This window comes from Dendrobates tinctorius, unplaced genomic scaffold, assembly GCF_039654945.1.
Source record: "Dendrobates tinctorius isolate UK_male_01 unplaced genomic scaffold, ASM3965494v1 ptg000150l, whole genome shotgun sequence".
Taxonomy (NCBI): domain Eukaryota; kingdom Metazoa; phylum Chordata; class Amphibia; order Anura; family Dendrobatidae; genus Dendrobates; species Dendrobates tinctorius.
In genome coordinates, this window is record NW_027361817.1 from 10,692,878 (window position 1) to 10,715,100 (window position 22,223).

The window sequence follows — 22,223 nt, forward strand, 5'->3', positions numbered from 1 at the left end:
GGAGCCGTGTGTGTATGAGGTGTACGGAGCAGAGCCGCGTGTGTACGAGGTGTACGGAGAGGAGCCGTGTGTGCGAGGTGTACGGAGTGGTGCCGTGTGTGAACGAGGTGTACGGAGAGGAGCCGTGTGTACGAGGTGTACGGAGCGGAGCCGCGTGTGTACGAGGTGTACGGAGCGGAGCCGTGTGTACGAGGTGTACGGAGCGGAGCCGTGTGTACGAGGTGTACGGAGAGGAGCCGTGTGTACGAGGTGTACGGAGAGGAGCCGTGTGTACGAGGTGTACGGAGCGGAGCCGTGTGTACGAGGTGTACGGAGAGGAGCCGTGTGTACGAGGTGTACGGAGCGGAGCCGCGTGTGTATGAGGTGTACGGAGCAGAGCCGCGTGTACGAGGTGTACGGAGCGGAGCCGCGTGTACGAGGTGTACGGAGAGGAGCCGCGTGTGTACGAGGTGTACGGAGCGGAGCCGCGTGTGTACGAGGTGTACGGAGCGGAGCCGCGTGTGTACGAGGTGTACGGAGCGGAGCCGCGTGTACGGAGCGGAGCCGTGTGTGTACGAGGTGTACGGAGCGGAGCCGTGTGTGTGTACGAGGTGTACGGAGCGGAGCCGTGTGTGTGTACGAGGTGTACGGAGCGGAGCCGTGTGTGTGTACGAGGTGTACGGAGCGGAGCCGTGTGTGTGTACGAGGTGTACGGAGCGGAGCCGCGTGTACGAGGTGTACGGAGAGGAGCCGTGTGTGTGTACGAGGTGTACGGAGCGGAGCCGTGTGTGTGTACGAGGTGTACGGAGCGGAGCCGTGTGTGTGTACGAGGTGTACGGAGCGGAGCCGTGTGTGTGTACGAGGTGTACGGAGCGGAGCCGTGTGTGTACGAGGTGTACGGAGTGGAGCCGTGTGTGTACGAGGTGTACGGAGCGGGGCCGTGTGTACGAGGTGTACGGAGAGGAGCAGTGTGTACGAGGTGTACGGAGCGGAGCCGTGTGTGTATGAGGTGTACGGAGCGGAGCCGCGTGTGTACGAGGTGTACGGAGAGGAGCCATGTGTGCGAGGTGTACGGAGTGGTGCCGTGTGTGAACGAGGTGTACGGAGAGGAGCCGTGTGTACGAGGTGTACGGAGCGGAGCCGCGTGTGTACGAGGTGTACGGAGCGGAGCCGTGTGTACGAGGTGTACGGAGCGGAGCCGTGTGTACGAGGTGTACGGAGAGGAGCCGTGTGTACGAGGTGTACGGAGCGGAGCCGTGTGTACGAGGTGTACGGAGAGGAGCCGTGTGTACGAGGTGTACGGAGCGGAGCCGCGTGTGTACGAGGTGTACGGAGCAGAGCTGCGTGTACGAGGTGTACGGAGCGGAGCCGCGTGTACGAGGTGTACGGAGAGGAGCCGCGTGTGTACGAGGTGTACGGAGCGGAGCCGCGTGTGTGCGAGGTGTACGGAGCGGAGCCGCGTGTGTATGAGGTGTACGGAGCGGAGCCGCGTGTACGGAGCGGAGCCGTGTGTGTACGAGGTGTACGGAGCGGAGCCGTGTGTGTGTACGAGGTGTACGGAGCGGAGCCGTGTGTGTGTACGAGGTGTACGGAGCGGAGCCGTGTGTGTGTACGAGGTGTACGGAGCGGAGCCGTGTGTGTGTACGAGGTGTACGGAGCGGAGCCGTGTGTTTACGAGGTGTACGGAGCGGAGCCGCGTGTACGAGGTGTACGGAGCGGAGCCGTGTGTACGAGGTGTACGGAGAGGAGCCGTGTGTGTGTACGAGGTGTACGGAGCGGAGCCGTGTGTGTGTACGAGGTGTACGGAGCAGAGTCGTGTGTGTGTACGAGGTGTACGGAGCGGAGCCGTGTGTGTACGAGGTGTACGGAGCGGAGCCGTGTGTGTACGAGGTGTACGGAGCGGAGCCGTGTGTGTACGAGGTGTACGGAGCAGAGCCGCGTGTACGAGGTGTACGGAGCGGAGCCGTGTGTGTACGAGGTGTACGGAGAGGAGCCGTGTGTACGAGGTGTACGGAGCGGAGCCGTGTGTGTGTACGAGGTGGACGGAGCGGAGCCGCGCGTGTACGAGGTGGACGGAGCGGAGCCGCGCGTGTACGAGGTGTACGGAGAGGAGCCGCGCGTGTACGAGGTGGACGGAGCAGAGCCGTGTGTGTATGGAGTGGAGCCATATGTGTACGGGATGTACGGAGCGGAGCCAAGTGTGTACAAAGCGGGCTTTTCCCACGGACACAGGAGTACACGGCAGAGCCCCGAGGAGCATTTTAAAACACACACATGACGTTCCACCTGAAGTGACGTGCTGGAAGCTGACCGGAAATGAGATAATTTCTTGAGGAGATTGTGACGGAACCAGGAATTCTTCAGATCCATCACTGTGTTCTCCTCCGACAGCGCAGACAGCAGGATCGCCTTGGAATCGGGGATGCCGGCCATGTGAGCGGATCATGATAGGTCCTGCACCGGGAGGCTCAGGTAGGCACTACAATGGGAGCCGGGCTGCTATAGTATCTTTATAGAATCTTTCTTTATTTCTTTCTCTCTTTCTCTGTTCTTTCATTCTCTGTTCTGTCTTTCCCTCATTTTCTTTCTCTCTCTAATCTTTCTTTTTTCTCTCTCTGTTCTTTCTTCCCCTCTTTCTTTCTTTCTTTTTCTTTCCTCTCTTTCTCTCTGTTCTTTCTTTCTTTTCTTTACTTCTCTCTGTTCTTTTCTCTCTCTCTGTTCTTTCTTTCTTTCCCCTCTTTCTTTCTCTCTCTGTTCTTTCTCTGTCTCTCACTGTTCTTTCTTTGTCTCTCACTGTTCTTTCTTTCCCCTTTCTTTCTCGCTCTCTCTGTTTTCTTTTTTCTCTCTCTCTGTTTTCTCTCTTCCTTAGTGCCAATCAGTGTGCCCATAATGCCAGCCACTGTGCCCTCAGTACCAGTCAGTGTGATCAGCAGTGCTAAATGGGTGCGATTAGGTGTGGACATGGGTGTGACTAGTTGTGAAATGGGTGTGGCTGGGCGTGGCCAAAATTTGCAGCGGCGAGCTGTGCGCGCCGCAGTCTTTCTCCATCTTTCCCTTCTTCAAAAGTTGGGAGGTATGATAGGGGCGGCTATGACCAGGGGGTCTGGTTGCCCAATGGATAGCAGTTCTGCCAGGAATTCTGTCACCGTGCCTACAAAAGGGGACAGAGCTTTGGGAGGAGTACTGTACCTAAAAGCAATAAATAGGACTGAGCTGAAATACTGGGCACAGCTCTGATTACACGTTATATAGTCGTGTTAATCTCCTCTCACTTCTTGTAACCTACAAGTGTACAAAGATATTATATAGTCACCATGTGACTAGTGGGCCTGTGTAACTTCAAATGCCAGGGCTGAATTTTAGTCCCAGTCCGGCCCTGAAAAGGCACCTCTATAATGGGCAGAGGCACCAATGAACTCTGGTAGTTTGCAGTGGGTGAGGTTAGTTGTATCGCAGTACCTTTGTACCTCAGCGTAGTCACCTGGCCAGAAAAAACGCTGCAGTATGCGCTCCTGCATCTTTTTGGCTCCCAAATGCCCTCCCAGCATGTGAGTGTGAGCCATGTCGAGCACCGCCAGATGGTAAATTGGGGCACAACCAATTGTTCTACCACCTCATCCTGGATTTTATCAACCCTGTATAGTAACTCCTGGTTGATCACCATTCATGAGTACTCCGTCTCCACACCCGGTTGCTGAGCCACCCCATTTACCTCGATTACTTTCTCCCGTGCCCTGGTCAAAGTGGGATCCTGGAGCTGAGCTTTCCCTAACTTACCAGAGGACACATCCAGCTCAGGGATCGGTGGGGTCTTCTCGACCTCTCCTGCTAATACCTCTAAGGGGAACCTGTCATGCCCGCTATGTCTGCTATGCTGTAAGATCACTGAAGCAGTGTGCACGTGCACCTTATGTCTGCTATGCTGCAAGATCCCTGAAGCAGTGTGCATGCGTACCTCATGTCTGCTATGCTGCAAGATCCCCGAAGCAGTGTGCACGTGCACCTCATGTCTGCTATGCTGCAAGATCCCCGGAGCAGTGTGCACGCGCACCTCATGTCTGCTGTGCTGCGTGACTCCTGGAGCAGTGTGTATGCGCACGCGTACCTCATGGCTGCACGCCGTTGCTGTGTGCGCGCCCGTCTCTGCTCTGCCTGCTGTGGTTGTCTTTGTGGTCCTGCCCCTGATCATGTGACCTTTCCTATGTTCCAGCACTGTCTGACCCAGCTAACCTCTTAGTGTTTCTGGAGCGCCTGATCATGTGACCTTCTCTATGGTCAAGCCCAGTCTGATCTAGCAATGCTCTCTATGACCCTGGAGGATATGAATCGGAAGTCCTTCCCTGGTCCTGACCCGGAAGTGCAGGTGCTATGGTGCTATATCAGACAGCCCCTTCCTATGGTCGGGGCGGGAGTATCATGTTGCTTCCCTGCATGGCTGCTTGGTCGCTCCCTGTATTCTGTGACCCTGCACTCTGCCCTGTAGTACTTCTCTGCACACGCTCTGTGCTTGTATTCTGCCTCTTGTCTCGTGCCATGTCTTGTGTTTTCTATTGTGCCATGTTTTGTCTCTGTTATCCTTGGACGTGTAGTACTTACTATGTTCTCTGCCTTTGCCTGTTTTCTCCATGTCTTGTCCTTGCTATGCTTTGCCTTGTAGTACTTCCTTTGTTCTCTGCCTTGCCTGTTTCGCCATGTCTGGCCTTTGCTATTCTGAGCCTTGTAGTACTTCCACATTCTCTGTCTCTGCCTGGTTTTCCTTACTCTGCCTTATGGTGCTCTCTTGCACATTCCATGTCTAGAAACCTTCTCAATTAGATATGAATAAACCAAAATAAAGTCCAAATTGATAAAGACTTAAAAAGTTTTTATTTAATTACGCAATAAAAGGAAAACCAAACAAGTTGGACATAATACAATACCATAAAATGTCATAGTATAAGGAGATAGTTACATAGTAAACACATGGGCCATGAATATATATAGTGATCATAAAAAAATCCATCAGCAGTCTAAAGTGCATATAGTAAGCAGACACAGGGTCTGAAAGCTCAAATAAAGTGCATAGGAAATATAATAAGATCATAGATACCCGTGATCAGTGGCTCAATGTGTCTCCAGCTCCCTCAGCTTGTTTCTTTGTGTGCCCTTTGCATGCGCCTGGCCTTCCTAGCCTCCTGTCTGTGCCTCAGCCGTGCCCGCCCTAGCCGTGCCTGCCTGCTTGTGCTTCAGCCATGCTCCTCGGCCAATGACAGCTGTGTCGCCTGTTATGCCTCAGCCAGGTTCGCCTCAGTCTTGCCCGTCTGTCTGTGCCTCAGCCCAACCAGCTAGCCAGTGCCCCAGCCATGCTCTCTGTGCTTCCTTGCACCCACGCTGTCTCTGCACTGTGCTTTGCGTGCTTCTCTAATAGCACGCGCAGGCCTTAGCCTGCTCCTTGGCATACCTCCCCGTGCTTCTGTAAAAGTAAGCGCAGGTCTTGCTATGTACCCTGTTGTGCCCTCTTGCACACACAGGCCCTAGCCTATACCCTGTCGTGCCCTCTTGCATGCACAGGCCCTAACTTGTACCTTGTCGTGCCCTCTTGCACGCACAGGCCCTAGCCTGAACCCTGACGTGTCTCTTAGCACGCACCCTGTCTTGAACCTGACCCTGGCGTGTCCCTCGGCACGCGCAGGACCTTGCCTTGAACCCTGACCCTGGCGTGTCCCTTGGCACACACAGGACCTTGCCTTGTACCCTGACCCTGGCGTGTCCCTTGGCACGCGCAGGACCTTGCCTTGTACCCTGACCCTGGCGTGTCCCTTGGCACGCGCAGGACCTTGCCTTGTGCCCTGACCCTGGCATGTCCCTCGGCACACGCAGGACCTTGCCTTGGACCTTGAACCCTGGCGTGTCCCTACACATGCACCATGTCTTGTACTTTGAAATTTGAACCCTGGCATGTCCCTTACACACGCACCGTGTTTTGTACTTTGAACCTGGCGTGTCCCCTACACACGCACCTTGCCTTGGACCCTGGTGTGCCCCTAGCACGCACCCTGCCTGGAACCTTGCCTTGGACCTCAGCGTGTTCCCTAACACGCACCATGTTTGGAGATCTTTCGTGCCTCCTTGCCTGAACCCTGGTTTGCCTGCCGGATGCCCGGAACCTGCCGATCGCTGCCAGAGATCGCAAGCCTGACGAATGTGGCCTGATGTCCGGAGCTGATGTCCGCAGCCTGATGCCCTGATCATGTCGATCGTTGCCAGCTGTCCGGAGTCCGATGCCATTGAGCCCTTGCCTGTACCCAGACGTGCCACCTGGCACGTACCATGCCATGGACCTTGGCATGCCACGCACGCACCTTGCTGTGTTTTGCCTGTTATCACGTTTTGCACCTGACATTACCCTAAGTTTGCCTTAATGAAGATACCTTGAATTCACGTCTTGTCTTGTTTCCTGCATGTCCTTTGTCGTCAGACACTCGTACTTAGTGTCTACCTGAGCCGGCCGTCTGGTCCCAGCAGTCGTGGTGGCTCACCCCCTTGATCTTGCCCCTGACACTCCCTGTGTAGGGGGTGGTTCCTCACAAGGTCAGCTCGCCCTAGGTGGGTGGGTGCCACGACCCAGAGGGTCCACTCTAAAGAAAACGACTCAGTGCAAGCTGACTCAGTCACAGAACCTATCAGGGTTACACTCTTTCCCTATGTTGGTGACCCCTACGGCAGGTATCCCTGACTTGGAATCTTTGGGTTCTGCTCCCGGAATACCATTTACCCTGAGGTTTGATAAAGATCTGGTTACAGATCAAAATGCATTGTTTTACCCCTCTGGTTCACACTGTTTAAGGAGGTTTTACCACCATACATCATCCTGGAATGGATTAATAAAGTTTAAGGAATTTGAAGGAGCTGGAATGTCACTTCATCCTTTTCTTCAGATATCACGTCTCATCAAGACGGAGTTCCGTGCACCTGCAGGTTTGGTCGGTGAGCTGGCTGTGGCTTTTAACCACGTTTTCTCTTTTGAGGCATGTATATCACTTGGGATGGCTGGGGGCTTAGACATCACTACATCACTGGGGAGGGTTGGGAGGCATATACGTACATCACTGTGCAGGGCCGCGATCAGGGCATTACTGCCCTGACTGGCGTATGGAGCCTGATCAGCAGAGGGGGCCCACATCGGGCTCTGTCTCTTATGCTGATTGGGCCCCAGCAGCAGGATTCTGCTGGTGCATTAATTGAACCTGCATCCGAGACGCAGGTTCAGTTACTCTATTGCTGTGCCGGCCCATGTGTGTCACAGTTGGCTGACGAGTAAACTGGGACAAGGGGCACCTTTCCTGGCCCTGACACTAGGGGGCACCTTAACTCGCCCTGTTCCCTGGGATACCTCAGATGATGCATGTGATTATAAAGCAGGTGTGATTGCTGGCTCTTACCTATAAAAGAGTGTCAGGTGGTTGCAATCACTGTTTGTGATAGTGGTCATTTCCAACCATCCTTGGTGGAGGAAGGAGCTAGAGAGAGTTCATTGCAGCACAGTCAGAGTGCTGGTGTGGAAGGGGTCACAGAGGGGATTTCCTTGCAGCTCTGACAGAGCTTGGTGGCAGCTATTCAGGAGGAAAGCTGCATTCTGGTGGTGGACTCTGTTGCTGGGAGCAAGAGCAACAGAGCAAAGTAAAGTGGTGCTTCCCTGTTTGTATATTTCCCTGGTGTGTATTAGTACAGCGGTGGGGCCAGTGCCTGCACCACCCAGCTCCCTAGCAAGGGAAAGGTGTAGGGTGTGCTAGGGTGACAGGTTCCGGCTCGGCGACAGGTGAGGAGCCTGTAGAGGGAACGTTAGGAGTGTGAGGGACACTGACTCAGGGGAGTGCAGGAGGTCTCCACGTCCCCGCTCCCTATCGCAGGGCCCACCGTTGTAACTGTTTCCCCTTCCCCCGTGTCTTGTCATTTTAGTTACCGGCCTGCGGGTCGTGTCACACAAGAGTTACACGTGCCGTGTCTTGTTGTCTTAGTTACCGGCCTGAGGGTCGTGTCACACAGGACCGGTCCACGTGACATTATCACCAACCATAACATTTTTCTCTGTTGAGCCATGGGCCAAGTGCAGACCGGTGAGCAGTTGTTGCTGGCCCTCACTGAGGTTAGTGAGGAGCTGAATGAGGTGTTTCAGCAGCACCTGCAGCAGAATTATGGGTCTGAGGCCTATCCTCTGCCTTAACTAGAGGGTCCATATATGGCTTTGGCGAAGATGTGCCGTGGAGTCCCTGCTGGGGAGTAGGACTTGCTTATACAGGTGGACGTACCCAGGCAGGTGGGTGGAGTCGGTGTCCCCATGGTGCTGCCTGGTGTTCCCCAAGGTGAAGGGGTACATCCCTGCAGTGAGCAGACTAATGATTTAGCCCTTGGCACTGACGCCAACATTTCTGTTCTACCAGAGAAGCCGTGCCCCCCTGGTCATGAGGAGGAAGACGACCTGGGTGTGTATATTTCCTCCTCGCCCTCAGAAGGTACTATGTCAGCAGAGGTGATGGTTGGCGAGGTACCTGAGGGCATACCGGTGCTTGTTAAAAGTGGAGCAGAAGTCAGTCTGGTGGATGCTCAGTTTGTCCAGACTCATGGTCTGAGTGGTGAGACGCCGGACAAACCCATAAGCGTCCAGGCCATTAACTCTGTCCCACTGAGCCAGGGGGGTTAAACCAAGTCATAGAAGACATTGTGCTGTATAGTAAACATCATGATGAATCCCAGTCATACTACGTCTTGGAGGGAAATCCAGCACCTATCGTTGTGGGCCCCCCTTGGTCTAAAAAACACAACTCGGTTTTGGATTGGCGGACTAGGGAAGTAGTCAGCTGGGAGCAGTCGTGTGAGGGCTGCTGCCTAGCGGCTACTGTTTCTGCCGTCTCTCTACAATCGTCCTCTTCCTCTCCAGTGAGAGCAGCGGAGGTGCTGCAGGAGAGTAGGGGCAAGGCTCAACCCTCGCCATTAACCAACCATGAGAGGCGCAGACCTCGTAGTAGGAGGGGATGGAGGGTGATATTTCCCTTGGTGAATTGCGGGGGTGTGAGTGTGGTGACACAGGGGGACACCTCTGTTGTCAGTTCCAGAAAGAGTTCACCGTATTGTGACAAACGAATGTGTGGCAATAAATGTTCAGGTCCGGATCTGTGTGTGAACGAGCATGTATGGGTGGCCACCAAAAACATCCAATGGAAGTGTGTTGCAGGGGTCTGGAATTCTCAGGTGATCGGGCCGTATCTGGTGTCGGCTATCCAGGGCCCGGAGACTTACCAGCTGGAGTTACCCACATACTTGCCCATACACCTCTCGTTCTCCAGATCGGCACTTTGGAGATGGGTGGTGCCTCTGGAACATACATTGCCAATACCAGCGGTGCTCGTTTGTCATAAACCTGAAGTGCAGGTAGTTGCTGGGGTGAACTCTGGACCTGGGCGTCCCCGCTGTAGGTGGTTCCCTGATGAGGAGCGGTCTTGAGGGTCCAGGGGCCCCTCATTAAGGGGAGGGTACTGTCATGATCCATGCTGGATCATGACAGATAAAATGCACTAGTAACCTTTTTTTTCCTTAAGCTGTGGTGCTTAAAGATAGTTTTGCCCCCGGTGGCCATTAGGGTCATTGCACTGTGGTGGTTTCAGTTCTAGTTTTGCCCCCGGTGGCCATTAGGGTCATTGCACTCTGGTTTCTTTTAGTGCATGTGATTATAAAGCAGGTGTGATTGCTGGCTCTTACCTATAAAAGAGTGTCAGGTGGTTGCAATCACTGTTGGTGATAGTGGTCATTTCCAACCATCCTTGGTGGAGGAAGGAGCTAGAGAGAGTTCATTGCAGCACAGTCAGAGTGCTGGTGTGGAAGGAGTCACAGAGGGGATTTCCTTGCAGCTCTGACAGAGCTTGGTGGCAGCTATTCAGGAGGAAAGCTGCATTCTGGTGGTGGACTCTGTTGCTGGGAGCAAGAGCAGCAGAGCAAAGCTAAGTGGTGCTTCCCTGTTTGTATTTTTCCCTGATGTGTATTAGTACAGCGGTGGGGCCAGTGCCTGCACCACCCAGCTCCCTAGCAAGGGATAGGTGTAGGGCGTGCTAGGGTGACAGGTTCCAGCTCCGCGACAGGTGAGGAGCCTGTAGAGGGAACGTTAGGAGTGTGAGGGACACTGACTCAGGGGAGTGCAGGAGGTCTCCACGTCCTTGTTCCCTATCGCAGGGCCCACTATTGTAACTGTTTCCCGTTCCCCCGTATCTTATCGTTTTAGTTACCGGCCTGCAGGTCGTGTCACACAAGACAGTTACATGTGCCGTGTCTTGTTGTCTTAGTTACCGGTCTGCGAGTCGTGTCACACAGGACTGGTCCACGTGACAGTACCGAAGTACTCCAACCTGACAGACAGGGGAACGAGATAAGGGTAAAAGAAAATTCCACTCACAAATAATAAACTCTACAAACAACAGAGGTATACACCAGGGTGTGAAGGACGGGGGGAGAAAATAAAACAGGAATTGATGAGGAATCTCCAAGCGTATAAACCAAGCAACAGTCGCACAATAAACTCCTCCAGCACTCCAAACACCAGCTTCTCCCTCTCCAGATCTTTGTAGCAAATGCTAATTCAGACAAGAATCTGGCCAGCAGACCTAGCTTTTATAGGAGAGAGGAGTGGTTAACCAAGCACAGCTGCAAGCATGGATTTCCACATGGCCGATTAACCCCTGTCCTGCTGAAAGAAAACAAGCACCCTTAATACGCCGGAGAAGTGCTTCTTCTCAGTGGCAAAGCAGGAGCCATCAGACGCTGCGGTCTCCCGACTCTGTTCTGTCGCGGTAACCCCGTGACAGTACCCCCTCTTCTACGAGGGAACTCCGGAACCTCAGGGCCTGGTTTATCCAGGTGTGCCACATGGAAGGCCCGAACCAGTCTGGCCGCATGAACGTCAGAAGCTGGAACCCACATCCTCTCCTCTGGACCGTACCCCTTCCAGTGCAGCAAGTATTGCAGTGACCGACGAACAAAACGAGAGTCTTAAGTCTAAGATCTTAGCTATCTGGAACTCCAGATTACCATTGACAATGACAGGAGAAGGTGGCAGAGGTGAAGGTCCTGCTGATGTCACGTACTTCTTGAGAAGTGAATGGTGAAAAACATTATGAATTTTAAAGGTCGGTGGCAGAGCAAGGCGGAATGCTACCGAATTGATGATGGCTAAGCTCTTATAGGGACCAATAAACCTGAGACCCAATTTCTAAGACGGAACCTTCAGCTTAATGTTCCTTGAGGACAACCATACCCAGTCACAAACACACAGGTCCGGACCCACCATATGTCTCCTATCAGCCACACTCTAACACTTGGAACCCATCTTTCGCAAATTATTAGTCACCCCCTGCCATACGGTAGATATGGGAGAAGAAAACCGTTCCTCCTCCAGTAAACCAGAGGGGTGATCAGCATTGAACGAACTAAACTGTGGATGAAACCCATATGCCCAGAAAAATGGGGACTTACTGGTTGATTCCTGACAGCAATTATTAACTGCAAATTAAGCCAAAGGTAAGTAGGTCACCAGTCCTCCTAATTCTCAGACACAAAACATCTTAGATATGTTTCCAAATTTTGATTAACCCATTCAGTCTGCCCGTTAGACTGTGGGTGAAATGCCGAAGAGAGCGACAAATGGATCCCAAGACGGCTGCAAAACGCCCTCCAGAATTTGGAGATAAACTGCACCCCCTGATCTGAGACAATATCGGTAGGAACCCCATGCAGTCTGATTATTTCCCTGATGAAGATTTGCGCCAGAGTCTTGGCGTTAGGCAAAGCTGGTAAAGCAATAAAATGAGACATCTTACTGAACCTGTCCACCACCACCAAGATTTCAATGTTCCCTGCAGACACAGGTAAATCAGTTATAAAGTCAACCGACAAGTGAGTCCGAGGTCTGCTGGGAATCTCCAATGGTTGGAGAGCCCCAGATGGATGCGTATGTAAAGTCTTAGAATGCGCACAGATATTACAGGCGGCCACATACTGTACTCTCGAACATCCTTATGAGCACCTGGCAACCAAAAATGTCTAGTAAGTAGATCCGCGGTGCCCTTATTCCCCAGATGTCCAGCCAGCACCGTATCATGGTGTTCACTGAGGACTCTCAGACGGAGATTGACCGGCACAGTTTACCCAGTGGACAGGTAGCAGGCGCGTCCCCCTGAGCAACAACAATCTCTCTTTCAAGATAGGAGCATATAGATGCCATCACTACCCCTTTTTGTAGAATAGGTACCGGTTTGCACTTATCGCCTCCCCCAGGAAAGCAACGGGACAATGCATCTGCTTTAACATTTTTGCTCCCCGGCCTAAAAGTAACAAAAAAGTTAAACCTGGTAAAGAATAACGCCCATCTTGCCTGACGCGGTGCAAGACATTTTGCCGACTCCAAGTAAACCAGATTCTTATGATCAGTGACCACCATCACAGGGTGAACCGCTCCCTCCAAAAATGATGTCACTCCTCAAATGCCCATTTGATAGCCAAGAGTTCCCTATTTCCAATATCATAGTTTCTCTCAGCTGGCGAAAGTTTTTTAGAGAAGTATGCGCATGGTTGCCATTTACCAGGAGATGCACCCTGCAACAATACAGCCCCCCCCCCCCCCCACCTCGGATGCATCCACCTCTACGATGAAAGGCTGAGTGACATCAGGCTGACTAAGAATCGGCGCAGAAGCAAAATACCCCTTCAGTGTGTCAAACGCCTCCCTGGCAGGACTGGACCACTTGGAGAAGTCTGTCCCCTTTTTGGTCAGATCAGTGAGCAATTTGGCTACTACCACAAAGTTTTTTATGAATTTTTGGTAGTAGTTGGCGAAACCTAAAACTTTTGTAAGGCCTTCAAGTCCTCAGAATGATCCCATTCCAATACCGCCCGGACCTTCGCTGGATCCATGCGAAAACCGGTGGAGGATAATACATATCCAAGAAAAGGGATAGCCTCAACCAAGAACATACACTTCTCCAGTTTGACATACAACTTATTGTCTCGTAGAATGTGTAAGACTTGCCTGACATGTCGCTGGTGTGATTCAAGGTCAGGTGACTAAACAAGGATATCATCCAGGTAAATAACAGCAAACCTACCCACTAGATGACTGAAGATGTCATTAATAAAGTGCTGAAATACGGCGGGTGCGTTCGTCAACCCAAAGGGCAACACTAGACACTCGTAGTGACCCTCTGGTGTATTGAACACAGTCTTCCGCTCATCCCCATCCTTTACGCGGATGAGGTTGTATACCCCCCTGAGGTCCATCTTAGAGAACCATTTTGCCCCAACAATTTGATTAAAGAGGTCGGGGATCAGAGGTAGCCGATACGGATCACGGACAGTGATAGCATTCAGTTCCCAGAAATCCAGGCAAGGACATAACCCCCCATCCTTCTTCTTGACAAAAAAGAACCCCGGAGCAAGGGGAGAAGAGGATGGACTGATATGACCCTTAGCCAGACTTTCCTTAATATAGTCCTTAATGACCTGCCTCTCTGGACCTGAGATGTTATAAAGTCTGCTTTTGGGCAGCTTGGCACCAGGAACCAGATTAATGGCACAGTTATAAGGATGATGAGGAGGAAGCTCTTTGCTCCCCTGCTCTGAAAACACATCCTCGAAGTCTGATAGGTAATGGGGCACGGACTGAGTATCCACCCTTGCCAACCAGATACCCAAGCAGTGTCCTTGACAGTATGTACTCCATTTTACCACTTCCCGTGTCTGCCAATCAAATACAGAATTGTGCTCGACGAGTCAAGGAAGTCCCAGTACTACAGGTGAGGCAAGCACGTAACAGCTTAACACCTCAGAGTGTATGGCTCCCACCAGTAGTCGCAAGTCATGGACCACCTGCATGAAATGCCCCTGCTTTAGAAGGCTGGAATCGATAGCTATAATGGGAATCGGTCTAGACATGGTATGTGGGACAAGGCCTTGGTCCCGGATGAACTTAGCGTCTATCAGATTAAACCCCGCCCCACTGTCCAAGAAGGCGGATACATCCACCTTACTTTCACCCATATACAAAATAGCTGGAAGGAATCTTTCCCACCAAGGTTACGAGTACAGCCAAGATGCCAACCTTCCCGCAACCCGGGCCCTCTAGTTTTCCGGCGGTTGTTTAAACAAATGACGGGTAGGACATGTGTTCACAAAATTACCCTTTTTGCCACAACAGAAACACACTCCCCCCTTACACCGAAGTACTGTACGTTTGCTAGGTTGGGACGCCGCAACCACCTGCATGGGTTCCACAGTGGGATCTGTACAGACCACACTCAAACTTGGACTTTCCATCCACAGAGGTGACTCCTTTTTTCTCTGGCGAAGACGGCGATCAACCCGGATCGCCAGAGACATGGCCACCTCAAGGTAGTCAGGCGTCTCATAGAGAGCTATTGCATCTCTTACCCTCTCAGAGAGACCCTCACAGAACTGACTACGGAGGGCAGGATCATTCCACCTAGTGTTGGTGGCCCACCGCCGGAACTCAGAGCAGTATTCCTCCGCCGGACGGTCTGCTTGCAGAAGTTGGCACAGAGATGACTCAGCCAAGGAAACGCGATCAGGGCCATCATACACCAAGCCCAAAGCCTGAAAGAAACCCGAAAGATGCCTGAAAGATGGTGCAGGATCATGGGGCAGAATGGATACGATGGAGACAGATGGGGCATAATCATGGGACAGATGGGGCAGGATGGAGAGATCATATGGGGCAGGATGGGACATCACATGGGGGCAGGATGGGAGAACATATGGCTGGAGCCAGGAATGAGACACGGGGGGCAGGATGGGGGATATTATTACTACAGAGGCTAATTAAGGGATATTATTACTGCAGTGATGTATTTATTTTATTTTTTGAGGATACTGTTTTAAATGGGGAGGCGGTCCTGTTACTGTGCAGAGCAACACTGTCACCATTTTTTCTTCATCTATTGTAGTTTAGAATTTGGGAAAAAAATAAGTAATGTGTTCTGCAAGCGGTGCTCTAGATAACTGTCTTTCTTCCTGCAGAGACAAGCCCTAGCTGGAAGAAGTGACGACAGTCTGTGCCGGATGTAGATTAAAAGCGAAGAAGAAGGACTTCATCTAGAAACGTCACATGTGAGTGAGTGAGTGAGTGTGTTACCTCTACACTGACGCTATACACTGTATACTATATAAAGCAGTTCTATGTACAATGTCACCAGTGATCACTGTATTACCTTTACATTATACACTATATACAGAGCTCCTGTGTATAATGTCACCGGTGATCACTGCATTACCTGTACACAGACACTGCATACTAAGTACAGATCTCCTATGTATAATGGTGATATTAGTATTGTGCTTTTTTATTACTTATCAGTATTGTAGTATTCAGTCACTATGTGGTGGTAATATGTTGTCCGGCCATGGTGTGGTGGTATTTGTTCCTTGTGTGAGGTATTATTGGTCATCTTGTATGTACTATTATTTTGCCACTATGTGGTGGTAATATGTGGTCTGGACACGGTGCGGTGGTATTTGTCCCCTGTATGGGATATTATTAGTCATTTTAAAAATTGAAAAATAAATAAAAATATACCTAAATTGTATTGGATATTTTAACAAATGTTTACTAGGTTAGAGTAGAGTAGGGCCCGGCCAAAAGAGTCTATCTTGTTATGATGGCGGCTTAAAAAATGGAGCCTGAGCAGAGTGTCAAGGGGGACCCCGAAAATTTTGCCAGTATGGGGCCCCAAAATTCCTAGTCGCAGCCCTGCGCTGCCATTTCTCCAGACTGTGCCCATTCTTCACACTGCCCATCCATCACACTGCCCCTATATATACTGTACCTTCTCCATTCTGTCCCCTCTCTACACTGTGCTCCTTCTTCATATTATCAACCTCATGCTGTCCCTTCTCTATTCTGCCCCCCTCACTATACTGTGTGCCCTCATCACACTGCCAACCCCACACTACTTCTTCATCATACTTTGACCCATTTACAGGAAAAAAGAGGGGGAGAAGCCAGCGCTGCTTGTGGTCAGAACGTAATACATAAAGTGTGAAAACACACATTGGTTTCTATCTGTATTCAAAAATGAGACATTTAGCAAAAAATTGATCAACTGTTTGAGCTACCCCGCCATGTCAAGGCAATACGAGACTGCCTTGACGTGGCGGGGTAGCTCAAACAATTGATCAATTTTTTGCTAAATGTCTCATTTTTGAATGCAGATAGAAACCAATGTGTGTTTTCACACTTTATGTATTACGTTCTGACCACAAGCAGCGCTGGCTTCTCCCCCTCTTTTTTCTTGATATTGGTTTTGTGGCTGACCACCACTGTAGCCGTGCGAGCTGGGTCATGTACGCCATTCTTTCTGTTTTCTTAGTGATTGATCTAGGCTGCTGTTCACATTAACGGCAGCCCTGCCCTGCCCTAGGCTTTATTTGATTACGCACCTGTATCTGGGTCTGGATCGTCCTTTATCTGTGGTGCTGGTCAGGCAGTGTGGAGGTTGGACCTGAAATGTCTGCATGGACCTGGCTAACCTTTACCTGCGCTTGTCCTCTCTGGTGCCATAGGAGCGATTCTGAAATGCTTGAGGTACAGTGTGCATGTAATGAGGTCTTGCTTTTATACATTTAGGAGGCCGTAATGGCACAGCGAACATAAAAAACGTAGAGTAGGACTCCCCATACGAGACTGCCTTGACGTGGCGGGGTAGCTCAAACAATTGATCAATTTTTTGCTAAATGTCTCATTTTTGAATGCAGATAGAAACCAATGTGTGTTTTCACACTTCATGTATTACGTTCTGACCACAAGCAGCGCTGGCTTCTCCCCCTCTTTTTTCTTGATATTGGTTTTGTGGCTGACCACCACTGTAGCCGTGCGCGCTGGGTCATGTACGCCATTCTTTCTGTTTTCTTAGTGATTGATCTAGGCTGCTGTTCACATTAACGGCAGCCCTGCCCTGCCCTAGGCTTTATTTGATTACGCACCTGTATCTGGGCCTGGATCGTCCTTTATCTGTGGTGCTGGTCAGGCAGTGTGGAGGTTGGACCTGAAATGTCTGCATGGACCTGGCTAACCTTTACCTGCGCTTGTCCTCTCTGGTGCCATAGGAGCGATTCTGAAATGCTTGAGGTACAGTGTGCATGTAATGAGGTCTTGCTTTTATACATTTAGGAGGCCGTAATGGCACAGCGAACATAAAAAACGTAGAGTGGGACTCCCCATACGAGACTGCCTTGACGTGGCGGGGTAGCTCAAACAATTGATCAATTTTTTGCTAAATGTCTCATTTTTGAATGCAGATAGAAACCAATGTGTGTTTTCACACTTTATGTATTACGTTCTGACCACAAGCAGCGCTGGCTTCTCCCCCTCTTTTTTTTTGACCCATTTACAGTCCATTACAAGCTGCCCATTTGACATACTGAACCCACTCCTCACAATGTTACCCCTTCTCCACATTGTGTCCCCTCTTCACACTTTCCCTTCCATGCTACCATCTTTTGATATTGTGCCATTTCTTCATAATGTCACCCAAATGCTACCCCCTCTTGTTACAGTGCCACTCTGCATACTGTGCATTTCCTTCACAATGTCCCTCTGTGACAACAAAGCATTTAATCTTAATTATGCCAGTCGTATATTTTCAGTAGCTCAAGAAAATTAGACTATTGTTCATATAAATCTGAACGTTGACTCTTGAATTGATGTTTGTGAATTGTTGAGTGGCTGCTGTTTACCTATGATATCAGTTCCTACGGGTTACCGTCTGTTATCTTTGGAGGACGGGGGGCGCAGGGTCATTGAACAATCGATGTTTGCTAATATGTTGATTACCCATTGTATAATTCCATGTTGCTTGTTGATCTGCAAAACATTGGAGAACAAACTATGAAGATTAGTTAAATACTCAAAGAATGAGATTTAATCTCATCCCATATTCCCCCTGACCTGTGGATGATTGCCTAAACCACAGATATGAGCATAAAAAAGGAAGATTGCAGATATCACATCAGGATCCTAAGGCCACCTTCCCTTCCATTGATGAACTTTTGGCGAGTTCTTGATACTGCACAATTTCTGCACCATTTCTAAAACTATTAAGTACAGGCAGGGCCACTTATATGGATACACCTAAATAAAATGGGAATGGTTGGTGATATCAACTTCCTGTTTGTGGCACATTAGTATATGGGAGGGGGGAAACTCTTCAAGATGGGTGGTGACCGTGGTGGCCATTTTGAAGTTGACCATTTTGGATCCAACTTTATTTTTTTCAAAGGGAAGAGGGTCATGTGACACATCAAACTTATTGAGAATTTCACAAGAAAAAACAATGGTGTGCTTGGTTTTAAAGGGAATCTGTCATCCATATTTAGTGATATCATGTAAAGATATCACTAAATTGTGCATCCCATGAGGATTCTATTAGGGCTTTTGACTCCCCCCGACCCCGCACCTTTGAGGCATAAATACCTTTTTTAGCTTGTTGGGGATGCATGCAAATCGCAGCGGTCCGGTCCGATGGGCGTGGCTTAGTAGTCTTCTCCCTCCCACCTTCTCGGCTTGCTTCACGTAATTTTTGTCTGTGAATACCACAGACACCGTTGGTTTCCATGCTTGCGCAATGTAAAGACCCCGGCGCCTGCGCAGTATGCTTTGTCCAACTGTGGGCGAAGCATATAATCGCTACTGTGCAAGCGCCGGTATTTTCCAGCGCGGTCTATGCCCCGAAAGTGTGTCCTGCATGTGAAGACTTCATACTACGCAGGCGCCGGGGGCCTTTAGATTGCGCAAGCGCGGAAACCAACGGCGTCTATGGTATTCACAGACGAAGATTACGTGAAGCAAGCCGAGGAGGTGGGGGGAGAAGACTACTAAGCCACGCCCATCGGACAGGACTGCGGCGATTTGCATGCATCCCCAACAAGCTAAAAAAGGTATTTATGCCTCAAAGGTGCAGGGTCGGGGGGAGTCAAAAGCCCTAATAGAATCCTTATGGGACGCACAATTTAGTGATATCTTTACATGATATCACTAAATATGGTGACAGATTCCCTTTAACATAACTTTATTCTTTCATGAGTTATTTACAAGTTTATGACCACTTATAAAATGTGTTCAAAATGCTGCCAATTGTGTTGGATTGTCAATGCAACCCTCTTCTCCCACCCTTGACACACTGAAAGCAACACCATAGAAGAAATGCTAGCACTGTCTTCCAGTATCCATTGTTTCAGATGCTGCATATCTCGTATCTTCACAGCACAGACAATTGCCTTAAGGTGACCCCAAAGATAAAACTCTAAGGCGGTCAGATTGGGAGACCTTGGTGGCCATTCAACTTGCCCACATTGACCAATCCACTTTCCAGAAAACTGTTCATGTAGGAATGCTCGGACCTGACATCCATAATTGATGGTATGGTGTGGTATATGGGATACAAAGTTAGTGGGGCCATTCTTCATCAATGGAAACCTCAATGCCACTGGATATCTGAAATTGCTACATGATGATGTGTTGCCCTCATTAGTCATGATTGGACTGGCAAGTATACTGGGACGAGGGGCACCTTTCCTGGCCCTAACACTAGGGGGTGCCCTATCTCGCCCTGTTCCCCGGGATACCTCCGATGGTGAGGATGCTCTGCCTCCTAGCTTTAGCCCTGCATCTGTCCCCTTTCCCCACCCGTGGAAGAGAGGCGCTATCGTGTCCCTGTCCCTGTAGTATACCAACCCAGCAGACAGGGGAACGAGAAAAGGATAAAAGAAAATTCCACTCAGAAATAATACTCTCACAAACAACAGAGGTATACACCAGGGTGTGAAGGAAGGGGGACAAAATACAGCAGGTAAGGATGAGGAATCTCCAAGCGTACAAACCAAGCAACAGTCGCACAATAAACTCCTCCAGCACTCCTAACACCAGCTTCTCCCTCTAAAGATTTTTGTAGCAAGTGCTAACTCAGACAAGGATCTGGTCAGCAGACCTAGCTTTTATAGGGGAGAGGAGTGGTTAACCAAGCACAGCTGAAAGCAGGGATTTCCACATGGCCGATTAAACCCTAGTCACTCCCTGCCATATGGTAGATATTTGAGAAGAAAACCGTTCCTCCTCCGGTAAACCAGAGGAATGATCACCGCTGAACGAACTAAACTGTGGATGGAACCCATATGCCCCGAAAATTACCGGTTGATTCCTGACAGCGATTATTAACTGCAAATTCAGCCAACGGTAAGTAGGTCACCCAGTTCTCCTGATTCTCAGACACAAAATATCTTAGATATGTCTCTAAATTTTGATTAAACCGTTCAGTCTGCCCGTTAGACTGTGGGTGAAATGCCGAAGAGAGCGACAAATGGTTCCCCAGACGGCTGCCAAACACCCTCCAGAATTTGGAGATAAACTGCACACCCCGATCTGAGACAATATTGGTAGGAACCCCATGCAGTCTGATTATTTCCCTGATGAAGATTTGCACCAGAGTCTTGGCATTAGTCAAAGCTGGTAAAAAAAATAAAATGAGACATCTTACTGAACCTGTCCACCACCACCAAGATTACAGTGTTCTCTGCAGACACAGGTAGATCCATAAGAAAATCAACCGACAAATGAGTCCAAGGTCTGAATCTCCAATGGTTGGCGAGCCCCTGATGGACGAGTATGCGAGGTCTTAGAACGCGCACAGATATGCAGGCGGCCACATACTCCCGAACAGCCTTATGAGCACCTGGCCACCAAAAGCACCTAGCAAGTAGATCCACGGTGGCCTTATTCCCCGGGTTTCCAGCCAGCACCGTATCATGGTGTTCACCGAGGACTCTCAGACGGAGATTGACCGGAACAAATAGTTTACCCAGTGGACAGGTAGCAGGGGCATTCCCTTGAGTATCAGCAACCTCTCTTTCAAAATTTGAGCATATAGATGCCATCACTACCACTTTTTGTAGAATAGGTACCGGTTTGCACTTATCGCCTCCCCCAGGAAAGCAATGGGACAACGCATCTGCTTTAACATTTTTGCTCTCCGGCCTAAAAGTAACAAAAAAGTTAAACCTGGTAAAGAATAACGCCCATCTTCCCTTACGCGGTGTAAGATTTTTTGTCGACTCCAAGTAAACCAAATTCTTATGATCAGTAATCACCATCACTGGGTGAACTGCTCCCTCCAAAAAATGACACCACTCCTCCAATGCCCATTTGATAGCTAAGAGTTCCCTATTACCAGTATCATAGTTTCTATCAGCTTTTTTAGAAACGTATGCGCATGGTTGCCATTTACCAGGAGATGCACCCTGCGACAATACAGCCCCCACTCCCTCCTCGGATGCATCCACCTCTACGATGAAAGACTGTGTGACATCAGGCTGAATAAGAATCAGCGCAGAAGCAAAACACCCTATCATTGTGTCAACTGCCTCTCTGGCAGGACTGGATCACTTGGAGAAGTCTGTCCCCTTTTTGGACATATCAGTGAGCGGTTTGGCTTCTACCAAAAAGTTTTTTATGAATTTTCGGTAATAGTTGGCAAAACCCAAAAACCTTTGTAAGGCCTTCAAGTCCTCAGGACGATCCCGTTCCAATACTGCCTGGACCTTTGCTGGATCCATGCAAAAACCGGTGGCAGATAATACATATCCAAGAAAAGGGATCTCCTCAACTGAGAACATACACTTCTCCGATTTGACATACAACTTATTGTCACGTAGAATATGAAGGACTTGCCTGACATGTCACTGGTGTGATTCATGGTCAAGTGAATAAACAAGAATATCATCCAGATAGATAACAACAAGCCTACCTACTAGGTGACTGAAGATGTCATTAATAAAGTGCTGGAATACGGCGGGCGCATTTGTCAACCCAAAGGGAATCACCAGACACTCGTAGTGACCTTCTGGTGTATTGAACCCAGTCTTCCACTCATCCCCATCCTTAATGCGGATAAGGTTGTATGCCCCCCTGAGGTCCATCTTAGAGAAACATTTTGCCCCCACAATTTGATTAAAGAGGTCAGGGATCAGAGGTAGCGGATACGGATCACGGATAGTGATAGCATTCAGTTCCTGGAAATCTAGGCAAGGACGTAACCCCACCCATCCTTCTTCTTGACAAAAAAGAACCCCGAAGCAAGGGGAGAAGAGGATGGTCTGATATGACCCTTAGCCAGACTTTCCATAATATAGTCCTTCATGGCCTGTCTCTCTGGACCTGA

The 22,223-nt window shown here is 49.9% G+C and overlaps 1 long non-coding RNA gene across 2 annotated transcripts in view; it reads right to left on the reverse strand.

Annotated features, from left to right (window-relative positions):
• Positions 1 to 4,217, reverse strand: part of LOC141049821 (uncharacterized) — a 40,008-nt gene extending 35,791 nt beyond the window's left edge. For both annotated transcript variants that reach the window (XR_012220451.1, XR_012220452.1), the window contains exon 1: positions 4,085 to 4,217. This is a non-coding gene — a long non-coding RNA (uncharacterized lncRNA). The remainder of the gene's footprint in view (positions 1 to 4,084) is intronic.
• Between the last annotated feature and the right edge of the window lie 18,006 nt (positions 4,218 to 22,223).